Below are 24,128 nucleotides of genomic sequence, written 5' to 3' on the forward strand. Positions count from 1 at the left end.
CTGGGCTCCTGGTTTCTGTCTGGCCCAGATTTGGCTGTTGTGGGCTGTCTGGGGTGTGAATCAACAGACAGAAGATTTTTCTCTGTCTCTCTCTTTCCGTGACTTTCAAATATAAGAATGAAAATAAATAAAAATTAAAATCATGCACTGTGAACCACAGCCTGCTCACTGCTCTTGCTGAGGGATGGCTTGGTGGGGTATTGGGCACTGTGCTGTACTTACAGCGCTCTGCCTTCACCGGCAAGTCAAGGAGAGGAGAGAGGAGCTGTGAAGGCAGCACGAGGGATAACCACGAGACTGCCAGGAAGGACAGCAGAAAGCACAATCTCAGGTGAACGGTAAACAAAAAGCATCACACTTTGCTTTCTTTTTAAAGTCTTTTTGAGAGATAAAAAGAGAAAAACACACAGGCACCAGAAGTTTCATCTGTGGATTCACTCCCTAAATGGCTGCAGCAGCTGTAGCTGAGCCAGGTGGGAGCTGGGTCCTGCACACTCAATGCAGGTCTCCCCACATGGATGACAGGAACCCTGTTACCCGAGCCATCATTGCTGCCTCTCGGGTAGGCTGGGGTCAGGAGCAGAGCCAGGAGCTGAACACAGGTGCTCTGACATGAGAGTCAGGCATCTGAAGGTCTAGGCCAAATGCCGACATCAACGCAATACTTCAGATCTATGGCGATGGCGTTGTGAGAGTAGAGAAAACAAAGACTTGGTCTCAGGAGAGCTTTGACTGTCATATTAAAACGTCTGCACAGCTGGCTCTGAAGCCCTGTTCATCATGCCTATTAGATAGGGACAAAAGCAGACTTAGCAGTGTGAAAAGCTTAGAAGCAAATGGAGCAATAAAGGTTGATGGATACAAACTCATTCATCACAGTTTTTCATTCCTTTCCCTAAGTGCAAAGACTTCATAGAATCAATCAATTCACTGATATTTATTGGTGACCCAAGTGCAGGCCAGAGTGATTGCTGACTTAATGAAAGTAGGAATATTGCTGAGCTGGCAAGTTCAGCCCCCCCGCTACCCACCCCTCACCCCAGGGAGCTGGCTGGCAACACCTTCGGAAGGGTTTAATTAAGGATGAGTGTGTGCTCTAGGCATTCAGAAAAACCTTCAGGTCAGAGAGGCCAGAGCTGAAAGGGAGCAAAGTGTTGAGTTCTTGATAGGTCAGAGAGGAGCAGGGATACAAGTGAATCTATTCTGAGCCCAGGGCTCCTGACACGTGTTTCCTGGCTCTGTGAAGCACCAGTTCTGAGAGAGGCCCAGAAAACAGAAAAGACAGCAAATAGACAGATGTGCTGTCCCAGCCAGCTGCAGTTACCAAGCGCAAAGGCTGACTTTCCCAGCATATCTGAAGATTTGATTAAAAACAAGTTAGTTTAGAATGGAGATCACTTCCAGGTTGCAATAAAAATGTTTGCTCAACAGAGAGGTAAAACTGTACACATTTTACATGAAGATGTAGTGACAAAGTGGTCAGTGGCCGCTGTGGCTCTGAGACGTGGAGAGGCTATCAATCACAGACTGAGCATCCCTTCTCTGAGATGCAGAGTGTTACAGTGGTTCGAATTTCACATGATTTTCAAATTCTGGATTCATTGTACCTGTGTAATGAGATACCTGAAATTGATGGATATGTTCCTATACACCTAGCCTGGGAAATTTTTATGCAGTAGCTTTAACAATTTTGTGTCAGCGTTGAGTCATCAGGCTTGTGATGGCACATACTACTTGGGAGCCTCAGGTTTTGGACTAAGGACGTTCCACGGGATGAAAGGGAGAGCACCTGCTGTTGCTCATGGTAACAGCCCCTCCTCCATCGACTGGCAGAAAGGCACCAAGCCTGCTTTCTCCTCCTCCGGGCGCCCTGCCCACACACCTGGACTACTCTTGGGGTCCAAAGCTCCACGAATATTCTTTTGAAGGACCCGGTTTATATACAACATTGAATAGTTAATGGCTCACAAAATTCCAGGTAAAGACTGGAAAACCCTTGATGGAGAAGAGCCCAGCCTGTGCCTGCTGGCTGCCCCGTCAGTGCTTGTGAAGATTCCCCAAGACATGGCCTGTTTCTGCCCACGATCGGGACCCTCTACTCCATTGTCTACTGTCAAGCATTCCCTTCCTTGCTGTCGTTGCTTCTCCCACTGTGTGATGGATGAAGGTGATAGGTACGCTTCTGAGAGCACTGTCAGTGTGCAACGGCAAGCCCATTTGTCCAAAAGGCTGATCCGGAGACAGGACTAAAGAAAGAGGAGGGCAATAGAAATGCTTATTTATTTCTGTGACAAACACTGCACTGGGTATTTACAGATTCTTGTAGCTTCTGTTCAGGACACACTGACTTTCAACAAGAAGTGGTTAAATTTTCTGAGTAAGTGCACCATTTGAATAGTACTAAATTTTGTGTATTGGAAACTCAATCTCTAAAATCCTACATTGCCTTTGAGAGGTGGGTAGGGTTCACTGAGTGCAGGGTCTCCCCCCACAGACTGCTCCAGTACTCTGTTGTCAGAGGGGGTGAGCCTGCTGCTCACCACCCTGCCTCCTGGCATACAAGAGACAAACAGATATGGTAGAGGTTCCATCTAAGCAATTCTGGTTTATTGGGGAAACACACACCAGGAATTCCAGGAGAGGAGGGCTAGGAGCCAATTGTCATCAGCACAACTATGGGAGCCACCTTCCATAGGCCAGGGGCAGGTGAGCGACATGGCCCCTGGCTAATCAGTCTTTCTTTAAAGCAACTTGATCCCGATCCTGGTTCATGCCCAGGGCCCTGCCATTGGCCGCCATCTTGCTTGCCACCTGTAACTCAGTGACCTTAATTGTTGGTCGCCATCTTGTTGACTTAGTGACCTATTCACCCTTGAGCCTCACAATTGAGGTCATATGAGTGAAGCCCCAGAATGGCATTCATGGAGGGAGAGAGAAAGAGAAAGAGACCTGAGTTGGGACGTTGCTCTGGCCACCAGGTTATCAGGCAGAAAGAAACCCTCCCCAGAGTCTGGCACCATATGTTTCAACTTCTTGGCCACCAGAATTAACAGCCACATAAATCTCTATTCTGTATAAATTTCCTGCTCTCTGAGATTTTGTTATAGCAACGGAAACATACTAGAAAAATGTACTTTGTGGATCTGAGAAATTTAACAGTTTTGAATCCCTCATATCGATGGGGGGGGCGGGATCAGTTTTATTACAACACACCTTAAATGAAATTTCTTATCTCAGAAAACGTCCCTTACAAGTCTACTGCAATTAAATTCCTTCTTGTTTGGCAAAGATAATATACAAGGAGAATTACTAAGTCAAATTCTAGATGCTATGGATTTGAGCGTGAACATCCCATCTGATTTTCGGCTCACCGCTAAAGCCTTTCAGACATCCTAATGAAACTGTTTCCAAAAATGGGAAAGTATTGAAACCATGGAAATGAAAAATGTTATGAGAAACACAGGTGTAATGCTTGGAGACTGCCTAACACAGTTTAGTTGCCAACCTAAAGGGCTAAATTTAGAATGCAGAAACAAAGCATAAATGTGAAAGGAAGTTTGTTCTCTTGGTCTGTGGGATCAAATGGGGCCTCCTGGGTGTGAAATAAGCAGAGTAGCAGGTGCAGGCTAGAGAGAACCAGAAGAGCTCATAGGCCACAACAGGGTCCTACTGCAGGAGGTTTGTGGAAGATGAAATTCAAAGATAACCTTTATTTGGTACCCCCAAATTTTGAAGTCTGTGCCTATGCAGGGGCTTCAAAAGGCTCATGAAAAATGCTCTCTAGGAAAAGATCATGAATGTTTCTCACCAGTTTGGAGACTCCAAAACAAATTCATCTCTTAGTTCCATTGTCTACAAAGATTTTGAAGTGTCCTGTCCATCACTCAGGCTCACACTCAGCCTGGGACCTTGCCTTGTTGAGCCCGGGTTTACTACCCTGTAAGTTGAGGAGGGGTCCAGCTTAAAGTCTAGGATTGTTCAGGATCTGGAGAATTGCTTAGCTCGTGGGAACATTTTTCTTAGACATCCAACAATTCATGAGATGAAAACCATGGCTAGCATAGGCACATAGTAGTCGGGGGTCCTGAGTGCTGGAGGATCCTGTAAGTGCCTAAAAAATCAAAGGCTGAACCCCCATGTGATGGCAGGAAAGTGGGTGGATTCAGATCTCCTAGTAGGCGACCCCCAACTGAAGGCTTCCCACACCACTCTTTGCTAGCGTCAGTCCATGGCTTTTTTTTTTCCTTCTTTTTTAAGTATAGATTCATTTTATTTTATTTTTAATATAGTTTACATAGTTGAGAAGGATGTATGCCCAAGTGGGCCATTGATGAGAGTGGGGAGGATCTAGTCATGGAGGAAGGTGGGTGGAACAAATGTTTCCAAATATTTTTGTTTGTGTCTGAAGCGGGGCAGAGGAGGGGACCATTCCTTGCTGCCAGGCTGCTACATGGGGACGGATCACAGTCATTTGACGTCATTGCAGAGACCCTGATGCAGGGAAGAATGTTCCTTGGATGTTACATGAGTGAGTTTGATAATTCTGAGACATAGTTGGTTTTGTAGCTCCAGGGTTGAGAAAATCCTTCCAAGGTTGACAAAGACCGCATTAGTGCATCCACAGACCCGGACACTTGCTGCCAAAGCTTGGCCAGGAGAATTGTCCAATCTGTCTGCTTTTCGTCATCTGGCAAGGCTTGATGTCCTCTGCTAGCCCAGATGAACTGGGTGTCATGTTCTCCATGTGCATCTGTGTTTGCTCTGCACTGCATGAGTATCAGCAACTCAAGAGGCCAAGTACTGACACAAACACTCCAGGGTCAGACCACATATTCTGATTTTCCCTGTGGCCTGAGTTGGGAAACCCCCCAAGAAACTTCACCTGGGGAGACCTCAGGCCTGACTTTTATGTGTACCAGCTACTGTGGGGTCAAGTCCATCACCTGCATCATCCTATGCACATACTGATGAATGTAGTTGCCTGGTCAGTTTTTGCCCCTTACTCTATCTCCCACATAAGCTGATGGATGCTGTGGCCTAGCCCAGCCCTGCCTAACACAGGTCTGGTCTTCACTGGATACACAGCCTAGTTGGAGCGACCCCCCCAAAATCCTCAACAAGCCCACCCTCAGTGCCAATTCCTACGCATGCCAGCATGTGAAGCAGTCTACTTCGTTCCATCCTGCATCTCATCCAGCTCTTGTACACACCCATGGGTACTGTAGCTTATCTCAATCTGACCCACCCCCCAGACCTGGCCCACATGTATGCCAAGGGGTGCTGTTGCCTTATCCAGACCTGCGCGCCCCCAGCCCTGGTTCTCATGCTCAGTAGCAGAAGAGTTGCAGCCAGCAGAGGAGTGCCCACAGTTCTCCTGCTAAGCCTATTCTCAGCCCCAGATATTGCACTTGCCAGAGAGTACTGCAGTCCAGTTCTCTGGATTCTTGCACCCAGTCCTGGCACTTGCTAGCAGATGGTGCAGCAAAGCCTGGCTCAGCCCAGGCTTCTTGTGCTGCTGTTACTTCTACTTCCTCTTTTCTTCTTATTCTCCTCCTTCATAAATATATCTTCAGATTGATTTATTTTTTTGAATAAATAAAAAAAAAGAGAAGGATGGGAATGAGATTGAACATGAGAAAGATCTTCCATCTACTGGTTCACTCCCTCAAAGGCTGCAACAGCTAGATCTGAGCCAGGCTGAAACCAGGAGGTAGGAGCTTCATCCAGGTCTCCCACACGGGTACAGGGGAATAATCAGTTGGGTCATCTCCCTTTGCTTTCCCAGGTGCACCAGCAGGGAGTGAGACCAGAAGCAGAACAGCTAGAATTTGAACCAGCACTGATAATGGACAGTGGTTTCGCAGTAAGCACCTAACCTGCCATGCCACAGTAGCCCCAATTCTTGTGTTTCTTGTGACATTTGTGAATGTTGCTGGTGGTACTTGGCCAGCAGGTGGGCTGGTCAGGAGCATCCAAAATCTCTTCACTCATCTGTCTGTGCCTCCATGAAGATGGGCTGAGCCTGAACTGGGCCAGAGCCATCCCTGTTTGAATGTGGCTTATGTTGGGGGACATCTGTCGCGAACACCGAGCCCGGTCACCAGAACAAATGCCAAGAGTCGAGAGTGGATGCTTTGCAATCAAGCATTCAAGCATTTATTCAGGCAAGCACACACCAAACAGGATGGGGGAAGCCACCGAGAGTGTCTCTTGACTTCAGTCTCATGGAAGTCTGCTAGGCCTTTGGCTCCGGCCTCGTGGGAGCCTGCAAGTTCGAGTGGAAGCCCATGGGCTTTTGGCTCCGGTCTAGTGGGAGCCTGCTGGCTTCAGTAACTGGGACAAATGCATGGGTTTATATACGAATCCAGGGGCAAGGCAGGCAGTTGTTTACAATGTTTTGATTGGTTATTACATATTATCTATCAATAACACTTGCTTTCTCTCAATTCTAAGAAAACATGCATATTCATTCTCAAAACATACCTGTTCATTAATATACAATTATTTCTTCTTTATCATTCCTACCATGACATGCTTACGTACTTTGTGGTTTCTTGACAAAGGTGATAAGGGGAGGGCTTGTGCGCCTAGGAGTCTCTTGACAGGAGCGATAAGAGAGGAGGCCCCATTTCACCAGTAGTTTAGGAGGATGGAGTCACCTTTGTTAAAAGACTCTAACATACACACTATATCCATTATTAAGTCACAGCATAACTTACAAAGGAGATCTATTATTGCAGCTATTTCTGGATCATCAATTTCTGATAAAACTATAACAATATTGAGGATACAATTAAGATTATTAATAGTACTCCAACCCATATTTCCCAAAGCTCCATTTTTATTTATGGTCATGTTTTGCTGGAGCAATGTAAATATAAAATACTTATAGTCAGACTGTTCCTATCAACATCTTGTTTTGTATCCACAGAGGTTTAATGAATACAGGTGAGCAAATGATGACACAGAAAGGCTGATACCAGTGTAGTCTTTTATGGCCTACTTTTCCTGAGAGGAGGATCTGACCACTGTGGGGGCACCTGGGGAGCCTTTGGGGGCATGGCGTGCAGGAGCAAGACAAGAGCTGGAGTTCAAAGACTTCCCTGGGATTTTCCAGGGCAGGGTGACTGGGTTAGATTAGGCAGGTCTGGATAACTCCAGTGGGACTTGGACTTGAGGATGCTCTCTAGATGCCTGGTACGAGGCTCTGGTATGATTTAGGGTGTCAGATAGTATGTGTGTGTGACAGATAAATGGTGTGGCTGGCTGTGCACAGAGAGCCCTAGCCTATCTCTAAGAACTGGTTGGCCTTGACCAGCACGGGTTTGAAAATGTCCGAAGCATAAGCAGTCACTGGAGAACTTGGTGGAAGCCTCACGTCCTTTAGGTGCATCTTTGTGGGTGCTCTGTCCTGAACCACCCAGGTGGGGGCAGGTGGACGCTCAATGCCTGGGGCTGTTTGCTGGCCAGTTTGCCTTAGGAAAACTAAAATATCTTGGGCAAACAGGTTGGTTTCAGGAGAGGAGACACAGACCTCATTGTTCCAGGCCAGGTCTAGGAACAGCCAAGGGAAGGGAAAGATTTCTGTAGCTGGCCTTGGAAGTCACAGGCTACCATTGACTGTGTGAGGGCAAAGGGGAAACATAGGAAGGTGCTGGGCTTCCTGTCCAGAGTCCCACAAGACCAAGATCACTGAAGGGGAGATAAGAAAATTCTCACAGTGAATGCTGGACCCTGATGCCATCAACCACATTACAAAGCCTTCTAATCCACATACAAATTAACACAGTGTGAATTTACCAACATTCTGATATATTGAATAGTTTATGACAATAATGCAGACATGAGAGAGGTTTTGAGGCTTTCACAAAATGGAGCTGTGTAATTTACTTGGATGAGGCTGGTAATTAATCATGCATGACATATAAGTATCACCGGGGATTTGTCAAAGGAGTTACCTTGAGGAAAGTTCTGCAAGCCATTTTTTCTAATTATTTAAATTTTTTTTTTAGTTTTAGTTTTAATATTATTTACATAGTTGAGAGGAATGTGTGCCCATGTGGGCCTCTGATTAGGCTGGGGAGAGTCAGGTATGAATGAAGGTGGGTAGGACAAATGATTTTCAGTCTTTTTTTTTTCTTCCTCCTGTGTTTTCGTGGGAGGAGAGAGTGAGGGCCGCTTCTTGCTATCAAACTACGTCAGCACCTGGGATGGGGGACAGCCTTTGATGATGTCCTAGAGATCCTGATATGAGGGAGCGTGTTCCAAGAATGTTACTTGAACAACCAGTTTCGAGAGCCCTGATGTGTTGTCAGTTTCATTGCTTCTTACCAGGGTCTTCTGGTCGACCAAATCCAGCTCAGTGCATCCACAGACCCAGGAACATGTTGCAAAGCTTGGTCAGGAAAGTGGTCCAACCTGTTGTGCTTTTCACTCTATGACAGTTGACATCCTCTGCTGGCAGGCCAGTTTTTAAGAGGACATTTGAGGTATTCCCCTTTGATATGGGATTTTGTAACTCCCACAGTCCAGATTTGTCTTTGCAGCCTGACCCAGCAGGATATGAAAGCAGCAGAGGGAAAGCCTTCTGAAATGCAGAGTCCAGATAGGATGGATCATGGTTGCCCAGGAGGGATTACCCCAATGAACACACTTGGGCACCCATCATCCTCTCTGGCCAGCTGCTGAGCACATGGGGCTCTGGAGTGAACAAACAGCACACTCTTTTCTCAAGGTTTTATTTGCTTTTGACAGATACATCGAAGAGGATCTTGGAAGAAACGGTCTCATCTGCCATGTAGGAAACTAGGAAGGAGCTCCTGGCTCCTGACTGCAGACAGACCCAGCACGTATCATCGCTGCCATTTGGAGCACGAACCAACAGATGGTTTCTCTCCCTCTTTCTCCTTCTTCCCGTTTCTCCCTTTCTACAACTCTGTCTTCCAAATAAATAAAATATATCTTTAGAAAAAGAGAGAGAGACAGAGAGCAGGGAGATTTCCCGGTTTCTGTCTCTAACCCTGCTCCCTAACTCTACCCTTTGCGTACCAACCCAGCACACGCATCATCCCATGATGCACTTGAGCCTTCTCCAGCATGAAGCTGATGTGGTGATAAGAACAGGTGTATCGAACTCCTTGTGGAGATGTCATTTCCCCAGAGGTCACCATGAAAGCCAAACAAAACTCTGCCTCATTTGAATATTCAATCATGACACCACCCCCTACACCGGACTTGGAGGGGGTTTTCTTACCTTGCTTCGTTCTTGCCTTTGCTTGCTCCTTACAGATGGATTTCCTCACTGTGCACATCTCTCCCCACAGGGTTGCCCACACTCACATCTGAATGTAGACTCACTCTTGATCTGATTTATGCTCTCATTCTTGCACTTTTTTTCCTCTCTGCTTTGATTCCTTTTTTTCAAAAAAGATTTATTTATCTTTATTGGAAATACAGAGTTACAAAGAGAAGGAGAGACACAGAGAAAGATCTTCCACCTGATGGTTCATTTCCCAAATGGCTGCAATGGCCAGGGGTTTGTTCTGAGCCTACAATGTGGGTGCATAGGCCCAAGGACCTGGGCTGTCCTCCACTACTTTCCCAGGCCACAATCAGGATGGGAAATGGAACAGCCAGGACTAGAACCAGTATCCATAGGAATGTGGGCACTAACAGGTTGAGGATTAGCCTGTTGTGCCACTGTCCCAGCCCCCATGCTTCGAATTCTTATCTCATATTGTGTGAGGAGTCAGACTGGGTGGTAGGCAGTTAAGGCATTCTGGGTCCCGAGCCATTTTCTTCTCAAAGATAAAATGGCATTTTCCCCACCATGTCCTAGATTCACCAGAGCATGTTTCTTCCAAGAGACAAGGGTGATATTAATATAACAATTCCCCACCTGACGCATCAGCCATGTCTCCAGCCATTGTGGGGGAAGGGCTCAGACTGGTCTCCTTACCATTGAAGAGGAACCAAGGAAGTAGCGTGTCTGACACCTTTCTGGCCTTTTGTCTCAAAGCCAGGTACCACGAGGACCAGGACTTTCCTTTTGTCTTTGGGGAAACCCCTTTGAAATAAACCTTTATAAGATGCTTTCCCCACCATTAATACGGGTCTTTTTTCAACTTTTCCTCCTGCCACTATGGCAAGGGGTAAGGGTCCTTTCTATTTCAAAGCCCCCTCCCGTCACTAGGACGGGAGCTTCCTTTCTCAGTTTTTCTAATAAATCTTGCTTTAAAACTAAACTGTATCAGCACGAAAATTCTTGTTTCCTGCGAGGCAAGAATTTGAGGTTGCTGCCGTATTCGGGGTCAAAAACCCTACAGCAATATGAGATTGAGAACCTGGACTATCATAGCCAGGGGACATAACTCCACAGCAGAGGGACAGACATTTGTAACTTAAGACAGACTATATCACAAGGTTGTCCCTCTCCCTACATCTATCTGCAAACCTAAGATGGGGCCAAGGAAGACAGAACAGGTGCAGGTCCAGTGGCTTCTCTGTCCCCAGAGCAGAGATCCTAGAACTCTAGGTACCTCCTGAGTGTCCCTGTATATTAATGAGATGACTGGTGGGTGTCAACCACCTGTGGCACAGAATCAATCAATCCTCGTAATGAAGATTTCAGAAAAGGTCTGAAACCAAGGAGTTCAGAGGGTTTCCATGCTAGTGAGCATGTTGGACTGGCTGGAGCGCAGAGCATCTGCAACTCTGTACCCTCCAGCAATCTTGCCCCAGGCAGTTCCCCATCTGGCTGCTCCTGGGCGGTGTCCTTTGAAACAGGTCAGCACTTCGGTGTAATGAAGGTTCTTGTGGTTGTGAATTAGCCTGGACAAATTCTCAGACTCAAGGGAGGGTGTGGAAAGGCCCAATTTATAGTCAACCCACCCAAAGTACAGGATTGTGGCTGGCCATTTCAGTGCGGTCCATTTGTGGGATTGAATACTTAATCTGTGAGATCTGAGTCCATGTCAATAGACTGTATCAGAGAAAATGAAACTTTAGGACACCTTCTGAATCAACAGTTTGGGTGAGAAGATGTGACTGCACAGCCCCACGTGCCCCAGGTTGCCAATACTCCACCAGTCCTTGCAGGCTCCTCTTCTTTGTATGCCCCGGCTTCTCCATCTCGCAGCCCAATGACTTGAACCACCTGGGGATCTTGCTGGAATGGAGCTTTAGACTGCATGAGTCAGGAGTAAGGCCTGCAGCTCTGCCTTCCTCACAGCTCCTGGGAGGTGCCACTGAGAGGCATAAGGCTGCCCCCATGGGTCCCCAATAGACAGAGATGTGTTCAAAGACCTCCAGCAAATGGCTCGACAAGTATGTGCTATATTTTTGCCCATATATGTTATGGTTTGGATAACAGTCTAAGGATCCCCCAAAGACCCTTGTGTTAAGGTTTGACCCCTGGCATCCTATGTTCATTGATTAAGCCTACAGCTAGATCCAACAACAATGTGTGAAGATGACCGGATTGGGCGAGCCTGGGTCAGAGCCTTGATGCAATCACACAGACAGCAAGCTGTGCTCCCCATCTCTCCTGGCTCCCTGTGCATCCCCTCATTGCGCCTCTGTGCACACTCCACTGTGGTCAGCCTCTACTCTTGTCAGAGGCTGCCCTGTCTTGCACGGTGAACCCCCAATTGTGAGCCACAATAAACTCTCCTCCATAACGAGCTTTTCTCGGGTATTTCAGATGTAGCAATGAAGAGCTGACAAGTATAATGCATACTGATAACAATGCCCATTTAATAAAAAACAATGCATACTGATGATAATAAAGTCTATAAATAAAATAACAGAACAATTATAACAATGTGTTGTGAGAAAATTCCAGCATTACTATTCTTGTGCTTTTTTCTTATTCTCCCTTAATGATTTATTTATCTTTATTGAAAAGGATCCAGAGAGAGAAAGAGCCTCTGTCCACTCATTTACCGCTGAAATGTCCACAGCAGCTGGAACTGAGCTGATTCAAAGCCAGCAGCTAGAGCCTTCTTTGAGGCTCCCACATGGGTGCACAGTCCCAAGACTTTGGGTCATCCTCCCCTGCGTTCCCCTGTTAGAAGCAGGGAACCGAAAGGGAAGTGGAGCAGCTGGAACACCAAGTGGCACCCAATACGGTGATTGAAAATGAGAGTCCGGCCACTGAGCCACCGCGCTGGGCTTTTCACAGTAGGGGTTACTTGTACAGAAGCACTGTGACACCCAACAGTTAACCTGGTAACCCAGAGAGCTACCAGGTGACTGAGAAGAGGACAGTGTATATAGCATGGAGAGGTTGACAAAGTAGTGATTCAGGCACTCACTGAGCCAGGTGGAGCAGGATGGCCCACGACTGTGTGACAGCGCTCAGAGCAGCATGTAATTTACACGTAGTCATTCTGCTCTAATCGAAAGCAAAGACAGAACAGGAAGACATCCTGCTTGTTACTGAAGCCATCGAAAGTGGAGCTGTGATTAAAACCTTAAACCCCAGTCCAAACTGGCTTTGCTTACACAGAATTTCAGCTGCTGAGGTTTTTTTGTTTTGTTTTGTTTATTATTATTATTTTTTTATTGATTACATTGTATTAGAAGACATTATTCTATAGGTACTGGGATTCCCCCCATCCCTCCTCCAACCCTACCCTGAGTTGGTTTTTTTTTTTTTTGCATTTTTTTCCTCAATGACTAGCTTCTCTAGCCTGCTTTCTGATCTCAGATACATACACGAGCTTGCATTTTTCTCTTTTATCTCACAAAGGGAAAATTCTGCCACGTGTGAAAAACATGCACTGGAATTTGTTACTTCAAAATTTGTTTATTTGAAAGGCAGAGAGAGACAGAAAATGAGATGGAGAGAGACGCCCCCACCCCAGGGCCTGCGCTCTCCAACTGTACCCTTCTCCATCAATGGCTGGGGCTGATCTGGCAGGACAGTAGCTGAGGGTTCCATCCAGGTCTCAGACACGAGTGGCAAGGACCCAGTAGCTTCATCCATCTCCTCTGCCTTAGCAGGAATCCTGAGCCGGAGCAGAGGCAGGAACTGAATTCAGACATTCTCACAGACAATATGGACATCTTTAGTGCTTGGCCAAATGCCCACCTCTAGAATCTACTTTATTTTCTATTAATTTCGAGGGGAAAAAAAAGAGGAGAACGAGACAGAAATCACGCATCTGCTAGGCCACCCCCCCCAAATACTGTCAACAGTTGGGGCTCCACACCAGAATGAAATCAGGAGCCCAGAGCTTCATCTAGGTTTCCCACAAGAGAGGCTTCCTGCCAGGATCTGCTGCCAACTGCTGTTTGCAGGAATCTGGATTGGAAGAAGAACACTTGGGATTCAAATACGGGCGGGATGCAGGTGTTCCAAGTGACAATTAACTGTTGTGTGACAAATGCCTGCCCCCAGTGCTTGCCAGGAAGAACAGCTACGTGTATTCATGAAGGGGAACGGAGCCGTGCAGATTTTACACACAGCTGGAGCTCACTCTGGAGATCAAGGTACTGCAACTGTGGTCACCTGAGAACAGGGCTAGCAGGTGTTTGGTGATTACAAACAAGCCCACCCATAATGTGCTAAATCATAGTCCCCCTAATTTGGGGTGACCACAAGGAAGCTGTGCTTGGCCTGTGCTGTGTCATTGTAGGTCTGGGCGTGTTCTGTAGCAGGTCATTGTAGCTCTGGGAGTGCAAAGCTCAGGGTTAATTTGGGGTGACACTGAATATAAGGTGGGAGGCCAAACTGGCTTGGAAAGGCATGGAGTATAGCATAGTGTGTTTCAGATCATTTCTTTAGAGGATTGTCACCAAGACTTCTGAAAAAATCCCTGCGGGGGCGAGTCCCAAGTAAGGTGCATTCCCTGGAGACCACAAGGGGGCACGGAGAGGAGGCAGCATGAGCAAGGACATTGGGGACTTCCATGAGAACAAAAGCCAGACAGTGGGCAGAGGGAGGGCAAGACCTCCACCCTCCGGATGACTAACGGGTGGAGAAAACCTTCCAGCGATGACTTCAAGGTTTGAGATGTCTTTGGCGTCTGAAACCAAGTTTCAGTCTCAGAAACCAAAAGTTAACAAGCATTTCCTGGGCCCGGCGCAGTGGTGCAGTGGTTAAGGTCCTCGCCTTGCACGCCCGGGATCCCATATGGGCGCCGGTTCTAATCCCGGCAGCCCCGCTTCCCTTCCAGCTCCCTGCCTGTGGCCCAGGAAAGCAGTCGAGGACGGCCCAAAGCTTTGTGACCCTGCACCCGCGTGGGAGACCCGGAAAAGGCTCCTGGCTTCAGATCGGCATAGCATTGGCCGTTGCGCTCACTTGTTGGAGTGAATCATCAGACGGAAGATCTTCCTCTCTGTCTCTCCTCTCTGTATATCCGCCTTTCCAATAAAAAAATAATAATAAAAATAAATCTTTAAAAAAAAAAAGAAGCATTTCCTGTCTCCAGACAGTGGAGAATTATTAATTAGATGGTAGATTAAAGGGGAATATGGGGACACAGGAGGTACATGGTAGGCCTACGTCTCTTAGCGGGGCTGCTTTGTGCCAGGTGCCCAGCTGAAAATGACGAGCCTGGAGTCACAGAGCGAGTCACTCCACACAGGAACTGGGCTTGAACGAATAGGCCCGAGGAGCTGATGGGCCTTTAGTACCCAGAATGCTTGTTCTAGCCAAGGGCCCAGCTTCACGCACGGGTGGCCCCCTCTACTCTTCTTCCTGTCATGTCTTCAGGCCCCAGAGTCCATTTGGGACTCATTCTCAAATCACACAGAGGAGGTTACACAAGAAATACTTATTTGGTTAAGACTCACTGGAGGATGGCAGGAAGATCTTCCCTTAGAATAGCAATGGGAGGAATACTCACATGTTGTCCCGTGCATGCTGGGAATCTGAACATGAGCTAGAAAGTCGAGCATGGCACTCAGCTTCCTGTGTGACAAGGTCCCTTCTTCATTTAATTAAACATTTAAAAATTTAAAGTGCTTTAATTTATAGAAGGGTAGAGCCGGAGAGAATTATTCTAACTATTGGTTCACTCCTCAAATACCAGCAACAGCCAGGGCTTGGCCAGGTTGAAGCCACAAGCCAAGTATTCCACGCAGGTCTCCCATGCCGGAGCAGGGCCCCTTGCTTCCCAAGGTCAGCATCAGCAGAAAGCTGGAACTGAAAACAAAGCAAAGACTTCTTCCAGTAAGAAATGTTGGCACTCCAACTGAAATCTTTACCACTGTGTCAAACATTATCCCAGGCCGTTTAAAAATAGTCCCTTTCCCAGAAATTATTATTCAGAAATTTGACCAGGAAGCACCTTGCTATGATGTCCTTCGTTTGTTTTTAAAGATTTATGTTATTTTTATTGCAAAGTCAGATATACAGAGAGGAGGAGCTTCCATCCGATGATTCACTCCCCAAGTGGCCACAATGGCTGGAGCTGTGGCAATCCGAAGCCAGGAGTCAGGAACTTCATCAAGGTCGCCCATGCAGGTGCAGCGTCCCAAGGCTTTGGGCTGTCCTCAGCTGCTTTCCCAGGTCACAAGCAGGGAGCTGGATGGGAAGCGGGGCTGCCTGTATTAGCCCATATGAGATCCCGGCACATTCAAGGCGAGGACTTTAGCCACTAGGCCATTGTGCCAGGCCCTGTCCTTTGTTTTTGATCCTTGCTTTTAAATTACTTTAGCAGAAGCCACACTTAAACACACTCATACACACAGATCTGTCATCAGCTGGTTCACTCCTCAAATGCCTACAGCCTGTGGTTGATGTATCTTAATTTACTTGAAAGGCAGAGAGAGAGAAAGAGAGAGAGAGAAAGGAGAGGTCTTCTGTCCCTTGGTTCATTCCCCACATGCCCAGAATAGCTTTGCTCAGTGGAATCCCTCTGTAGGCTGCAGGGCCTCAGCACTTGGGCTGTTATCTGCTGCCTTGCAGGCTGCTGCGCAGGAGGCTGGGTTGGAAGTGGGGCAGCTGGACTAGAAGCAGACACAGGTGGGTGTTCCAGGCAGTCCTTAGCTTGCCCAACCTGCTTCTGTTTCTGCTCTTCCCATGGCTCTGTGTCCTGTGGTTCGCTGGCCTGTGTGACCACTCACAGAGTGAGGGAGGGAGCACTTCGTAGCTCGCCCTGGTGAGTCACCTTGTGCACTCCGGATCCCCATCCCTCTCCTCTGGCTCCTTGTACTGGGTCTGCCTCCAGCCTGAAACAGCCTTTGGGTCATGATGGCTCCTTCCTGTTTACTGGGGGCCTGCAAGCTGGAGGAGTTTCTGGTTGTGGGGAGGGCAGTGGGCCCAAGTGAACCTCTGCCACGTGTCTTCTGGGTTCGATCTGCTGTGCAAACCCTATAATGAAAGAAAAACAGTTTCATGTCAAAAGATAATGAGGTGGGCCTGGCACGGTAGCCTAGCCTAGCCTTGCCTTGCATGTGTTGGGATCCCATATGGGCACCAGTTTTAATCCCGGCAGCCCCACTTCCCATCCAGCTCCCTGCTTCTGACCTGGGAAAGCAGTTGAGGACGGCCCAAAGCCTTGGGACCCTGCACACATGTGGGAGACCTGGAGGAGGCTACGGGTTCCTGGCTTCGGATTGGCTTAGCTCTTGCCATGTGGCCACTTGGGGAGTGAATCATCGGATGGAAAATCTTCCTCTCTGTCTCTCCTCTGTATATCTGACTTTGCAATAAAAATAAAATAAATCTTAAAAAGAAAAGATAATGAAATTGCCATATAGTTAGAGTGATAGTTACAATCTTTTCTTTTCCAGGTCTCAGAATACAGAAACTACTTTTTTTTCCTGAAAAAAAAAATTAAGACACATAGTTGCATCCAGAAAAGAAAATTAACATATTGCTTCAACTGATAACACCACATTCTAATAGTTGGTACAGTCCCATCTTCCCTGGGTATTGTCATGCACTGGTGACTGCAACTGCATCCTGGCAGGGCCACATGAGGATTTGTGTTGGTTGTGGAGTCTGCTTAGGGAGAAAGCCCTTGGTCCTAGCAGGGTCTCAGCAGCAATTGATCCCAGGTGATTTGTATGGAAACCTTACGCCTTTCTGATACACTCATGTCATAGCAGTTACCAGGCTGCTGGCTGAAGGCGGCAGCTGAGGAAGGTCTGGACAAGCTGGCAGGCTGTCAGTAACTGTGACTGAATCTGAGAGTTCCCATTGAAAGGATGCTCACTATAGGCCCAATGTGATGCCTCAATAGGCTGGTCCTCCCCCTGCAAGCATCAGGATCTTATAGTGGCACTGGTTTGTGTCCCTGTTGCTCCACTTCCCCTCCAGCTCCCTGCTTGTGGCCTGGGAAAGCTGTGGAGGTTGGCCCAAAGCCTTGGGACTCCTAGCTCCTGGTTCCTAGCTTTCAATCGTCTAAACTCTGGCCATTGTGTCCATTTGGGGAGTGAGCCAGTGGACAGAAAATCTTTCTCTTCTGTCTCTGGAAATCTGCCTTTCCAATAAAAAGGAATAAATTTTAAAGAAAATACTCACTGTAAATATTTATGATACTCAGTTCATAAATGGCAAGTAAAGATGCAAAGTTAATAGGTAAGTATGTGTGTTTCCTTGAGGTATAAAGTGTTTCTCAAACGCCATTCATTTGCTCCTTAAACTTCATGGTTTTGCCATATCCAGGAATTTGATAATTTTTGTGATAAATCTCCAATCCTTATCACGTTAATATCATAAACGGTTAACCCTCCCTTGCTACAAATGGCGGATACTAATGAAAACGTAAGCCTCAACTATTAGGTGATAGTAAAATCCTAAATGCGTTGAAGTGGGAAAAGGAAAAACCAACCTGGCATACTAACCAGTTGTTGAAAACTGACGTTCTACTTAAGTCCGACAGAAAGGCCTTAGCTGTGTTTAACGTGGAATCGGGAATGGAGATACACAGATACGCATTGTGGGCGCCTTAACTGCTAGGCTCAGCCTCTGCTCCACTAAAGGTTTCTGCATTGTTCTGCATCAAACCCCAGATGCCACATAAATCAATTAAATTGCTTCTTGAAGAGAGCTACTCGGAGCCTCATTGTTTTTCTTTGTTGATGACAAATAATTTTCCTTTGACTCATGCTTTGAAAAATGGCAGCATGTGCCCTTTGATTTGCAAAACCTTGTAGCAGTGACTTCAAAAATTACATGGGGGCAGGAAGTTGGCACAGTGGTCAAGCTGCTCACAGTGGGAAGTCATTGTGAGGGCTCATGTAGTTGGGTCCCTGCCATCTGTGTGGGAGATGTGGATTGCATTCCTGACTCCTGGCTTCAGCCCCAGCCCAGATCTGGTCATTGATGCCTTACGGGGAGTCAACTAACAAGCAGGAGCTCTGTCTATCTGCCAGTCTGTCGTATCTCTAGCTGGTTCTCGAGTAGCCTGGGCATGAGATGGGGATATGTTCTTGTTATTGTCATGTGGGCATCTCTCACGGCCACGACAGGGTGAGGGTGGCTTATCCTTGCTGAAATCCGAGTGGTAATATACTCCTGATTATGAGATGCTAAAAAGTGGGATCAGGTGGGGCCTTTAAGAGACGATCAGAGGCCTCTGCCCCGGTGAGGAGATTGATTCGCACATGCCATTCACAGATTAATGGGTCAGTGGATCATCCAGAGTGGAGCTGCCATAAAATCCTTCTTAGTCAGGATTCCAACGTGACCTGTCACTAGGCAATGTCTTGGGCTGCCCAGGAAGAAGGCTGTTACCGGAACAGACACTCAATCTTGGGATCAGATTCATGAGCCAAAATACATCCCTTTCCTTTAAAGCTCACACAATTGCACCCTTAGCAACAGAAAATAACTGAGGCACAGGACAATCTAGAGCAGGGGGAGCTGGTTCTTACACTTGTCCATCGGTTCTCAAAGCATCTCTGGGGCACATTTTAGCTCCCAGGAAATCGGACGATAAGGGAGCAGCTCTCTTGGAGCTTGCCTCTTCCTGTCAAGAGGCTACCGCCCTGACCTCTCCCTCTGGGTAGACACAGGAATGGGAGAATGAGGCAGAATCTGGGAACCTCACCCGCCATCCATGTGGCCTCACTACTATGGAGCAGTTCTTCCAGGACCCCTAGGGAGACTTCATGCAGTGTCAGGGCAGTGTCATCTCCACCAGCCCTGCCCGAACTACAGTTCTGCGGACCAGAGAAATGGTGACAGGCTTGTTATGCAACAGATAACTGGAAGGTAGAGGCTGTGGAGGCTGGAAACACAAGAGCACAGAGGTAGGAATGGATGCTCCTGTCTTCTGCTTCAGGGTGAAGTATTTATTCCCACCACCTGCTAGAACCCCCTAGTGCTACTAGAGCTCTTTTGTTAGTAGATTTAAAAGAACTATTCATACACACATACACACACACACACACACACACATATATTTTTTTTTCTCTCTCCAGATGTCTGAAATGTCCTTCGGGGGGCTTAGTTTTACTTGATCTTTGATTAAGAGTAAGGTTTTTACAATTGACTATAACTACATTTTAAAATTAACATTTGATACATATACCTTTTCTGGGACAAGTACAATATTTCAATACATGCATAAATCTAGACAACTCAGGCAATTAGTGGTTTCATTTCCTTATCTTGTTTTTCGAGCCTGCCGGCTCTTACCCCCAGCTCTTTACACAGTGTGTAAAACCTTACGGTGAACACCAGTCACCCTACTCTGACAATCGATTAGATCTGTAGGAAAACGATTGATTAAAGAGAGGGTTCCCAGAGCAGTTGATATGGAAATAAACAGGCCAGAAACTCCCTAATCCTCAGGTTTAAATCACAAATCAAAGGGAGGTGTGTCCTCTCACAGACCGGGGGACAGGAATTAAGGGACAAAGGAAAGGCACCTACCTGCTAGACTGTTTACAAGTAAACTCCCTCTTGCTGTAGATATGTAAATACCTCAAACTCTGCTCCCTAGGCCCACGTCTTTAACAGTCTGATGCTCTTAATGAACTTCTGCATGGTGTGATTATCAGTTCCGTGCACCAGCGAGCAATCCATCATCCTACTTCTTTGAAATTCCACCTACGAAACACAACATGCAGTGTTTTTGTCTTTCTTCACAGGACATGTTTCACTTAGCGTAATGACCCCCCAGTTTCATTCATTTTTGCTGTAAATGTTAGGATTTTGTTATTGTTTCTGGCAGATTAATATTTGGTTGTATTAGTACCACGTTGTCTTTTTCCAATAGTGGACACATAGGTCAATCCCATATCCTGGCTATTGTGGATAGTGCTGCAGTGAGAATGGGAGTGTGGGTAACGCTTTCATATGCTGATTTCATTCTCTTTGGTATCTACCCAGAAGAGGGATGACTGGATCAAATGATGCACCTGTTTTTAGGTTTCTGAGGAGTCCGCATACTGTTCTTTAGAGTGGCTATACCAATTTGCTTTCCCACCAACACTGTATAAGCCTTCTCCTTCTCCATATCCTAATACCAACATTGGATACTTTCGTCTTTTCACTTATCAGGTGTTCTAACTGGAATAAGATGGTACCTCATTTCCCTGGTGGCTAATGACAAGAGAGCATTTCTTCACATGCCTGTTGGCTCTGGAGTGGCCATTTTACCAAAGAGCTTCCAATCCTTTAAAACTGACTTTTAAAAACACATGTAAACAATAGCCATGTAATAATAAAGTCCCTAATTTGAGCAAACTAAAAGAATGTACAAGCAAATAATTTCTTATAGTCAAATTCTCCTCAGTCAGTCCTGATCCCATATTCCCCAAATGTTTGCAGATTGATCTGGTCTAATTTTAAAAATCCAAAACCTGAAATGTTCCAAAATTGTCCAAAAATAATCGAAACCAAAGCAACATGAAACTGACAATGATCGGGGGAAAAATGCCATAAATGATATTTTTGGTAACAATTGACAACTTTTCTTTTTTTGATTATGCAGAGAGAGAGAGAGAGCAAGATGGGGGGGGTGAAGAGGAAGAGAGAATGAGAGAGAGAGAGAGAAAGAGAGTAGAGGCAAGTTGTTCTGTCTGCTGGTTCACTCCCCAAATGGCTACAATGGCCGGAGCTGGGCCAGGATGAAACCAGGAGCCAGGAACTGCTTCAGGTCTCCTACATGTGTGCAGGGGCCCAAGCACTTGTGATATGTTCTTGGACAGGCAACTAGCACAGGATCATGAGTTTGGAAGCCACACCTCCCTTACCTTGCAATCCTTTCTGCCCACATGCAAGTCAAATGATGCTTGCCTGTCATTGCCTGAGAAGGTTGGTTGGTGTAGTCACTCCCTGTCACGCCTCTTTACAGCCCATCCTGAGGAGGGCGCACTCTTCCTTGATCGTGCTTTGTCTTGGCCTCTCTTGTGTGCTGGGTCTCTCGGCCTCCAGCAAACCCACTTGCCCTCTGGCTTCCTGTGGATGAAGAGAAGGTGGAAGATAGCAATCCCATTTGCCCTTTTCCCCTTCTGGCTCACTCTTCCTCAACCTGGTCCAAGTATGTCTATATCCCTCACCTTCTGAATAAACATTATCACTTTCTTTCCTTTTTTTAAAAAAAATTTATTAATTTTTATTGAAAAGGTGTATCAGGTTTATAGAGAGAAGGAGAAACAGAGAGAACGAGCTTCCATCTGAAGCCAGGAGCTGTTTCCGGATCTCCCACGCTGGTGCATGGTTTCAAGGCTTTGGGCTGTCCTCTGCTGTTTTTCCAGGCCACAAGCAGGGAGCTGGATGGGAAGTGGAGCAGCCAGGACACAAACCGGTGCCCACATGGGCACTTGCAATTTAGCCATTGAACCATCGCACTAGGCCCAACTATACCACTTTATCAAGCTGTGTTGGTGCCTGTGTTTAAAATGCTTTTTAAATAAGAGATGAGAATCTAGGGAATAAATATTGACCCAAACCAGACCATAACACTTGGGCCATCTTTTGTTCTCCCCTAGGGCAGGTCAGTTCCTAGAGAAAGTGAAGGAAAGACTCAGACAAAAGAGCAAAACAGCGCTACACCCCACCTCCTCTTAGGTGCAGCTCTTGCTACCAGAAGAACCCACACCAGTTGAGGGGGTTTTAACAGAACCCTAGATTTGTGGTCATCCACTCACCATGCAGTTAGCCCATCAGTGACATAAGCCTGGTAGAAAAGCATATAGCAGAATGCACAGGAGCCAAGCAGCTCTCATGCCATTTCCAGAGTGCCCGAGGGAGGACAGGCAGTGACTCTTATGGACCAAGGGCATAATCAGCTCTCCTGTGAGCCTCTGGTTGGTCCACAGCACCTGTGACTTTTCACGGATTGATCAGCAGTAGGGATGGGTATGCTTCCTTAGAGACAGCTGAAGGTAGGCTCCCAAGCCTTTGGCTCCAGGGGTTCATTGGGTATCTTATCAAGGCTTGAAGTTCTTGAAAGAAATATTGCCACCCGAGGCTGAGGCTAACACTAAGATGTTAATGACAGCAGTGATAAATGAATGCCAAGGCCTGTAATTGGGAATTCTGCCTGAGAGCTCTTGCGACAGCTGTTAACAGGGGTCAGCAGTAAAATGTCAGCTGTGTTAAGGATGGGCACAATCATGCTATTCCTGTAACTGAAAGAATTAAGCTTTACAGAGGAACTGTAAGCTAGGAAAGGAATTGTGAAGCCCAATAAATCTACATCAAAGGCTACTAGTAAAAGGCCTGGGTGACAGGCTCATGTCCTAGGTTACTGTCCCCCTGACACATTGTTATGGGGAAATGGCGTAAAGGAAGTGACCTGGGTCCTTGTCTCACATGAAAGCATTTCTGTGTGGGCAATTCAAGCAAAGCAAGATTTATGAAAGTCAGAAAGCTCCGTCCATAACAACCAGCAGGGCAGGGGATGAGGGAGTGGTTCCAAGAGAGAAGACCTGAAAATCTGATTGAAGTGGGGCCCGGTGTGATAGCGTAATGGTTAAGGTCCTCACCTTGAACGTACCAGGATCCCATATGGGTGCCAATTCTAATCCAAGCTGCCCTGCTTCCCATCCAGCTCCCTGCTTGTGGCCTGGGAAAGCAGTCGAGGATGGCCCAAAGCCTTAGGACCCTGCACCCATGTGGGAGACTTTGATGAAGTTCCTGGCTCCTGCCTTCGGATTGGCACAGCTCTGGCCATTGTGGCCACTTGGGAAGTGAACCATCAGATGGAAGAGCTTCCTCTCTGCCTCTCCTCTTCTCTATACATCTGCCTTTCCAATAAAACAAATAAATCTTAAAAAAAATCTGATTGAAGTGGGGTCTTTTAAGCAAAATATTTTGCGGGGGAAAGGAAAAGATAAAAGAACAGCTCCCAGCCATGAGAGGGTGAGACAAAACTCATCAAAGGGCTGCAGTTGTAACCTGTCTACCTTACTCAAAATACAACCACGATTAGAAAGGTGTGGTTGGTCACTTCTTTCCATTCTTACAAGTTCAACACTTGGAAGCATGAAACTGCTGTTTCCTTGCTAGTCTCACGCAGAGACTAGAAACTAAAGGTTTTAGTGTTTTAGTGTTTGTATCCTGCAGTGGGGACCCTCACCTAACCACTTCTCAGTTGTCTAACGGAGGACGAGTGATCAGATCTGTACGAAAAAAACCAATCAGACAGAGGACAATAGAAATCCTTGCCAGTGTGGAGCCAAGCTAGTTGCAATTCCACCAGGAAGGCCCCGGAAGCAGTCAATATGGAAATGAGCAGGTAAGAGACTCCTTGGTCCTCAGGTTTAGAGAATACATCAGAGAGGTGTTCCTCCCCCAGGCAGGGGGACAGGAACTAATACACTGAGGGGTGGAACCTGCTAGGAGACTTCCTCTTTCTGTGGAAATGTAAATTCCTGAAACCCCACTACCTGATGCCTACCTGATGACCTGTCCATAAAACGTCTGATGCTGTTAATAATCTTCTATTGTTAACCATCAGTCAGTAGTTCACGTGTATTATTATTTACTCCATGCACCAAGACCATCGCTGCCGGACAGCAAACGGTCCATTTGTTCACATCATCATCCCAGGCCAGCACACCTCCACCCAGAGCCCACTGACACCATGCCAAGCGCCAAGCCTAGGTCTGTCCATGGTGTCTCATCTGTCCCTTCCTTCAAAAACCATAACTAAAGGCTCTTGTCCTCAATTTCCTTTCCTGTATCCTTACTGACCTTGCTACTGTTACAGAACAAA

The sequence above is a fragment of the Ochotona curzoniae genome, unplaced genomic scaffold (genome assembly GCF_017591425.1).
Source record: "Ochotona curzoniae isolate NIBS_2020 unplaced genomic scaffold, NIBS_Ocur_1.0 scaffold_3208, whole genome shotgun sequence".
Classification (NCBI taxonomy): Eukaryota; Metazoa; Chordata; class Mammalia; order Lagomorpha; family Ochotonidae; genus Ochotona; species Ochotona curzoniae.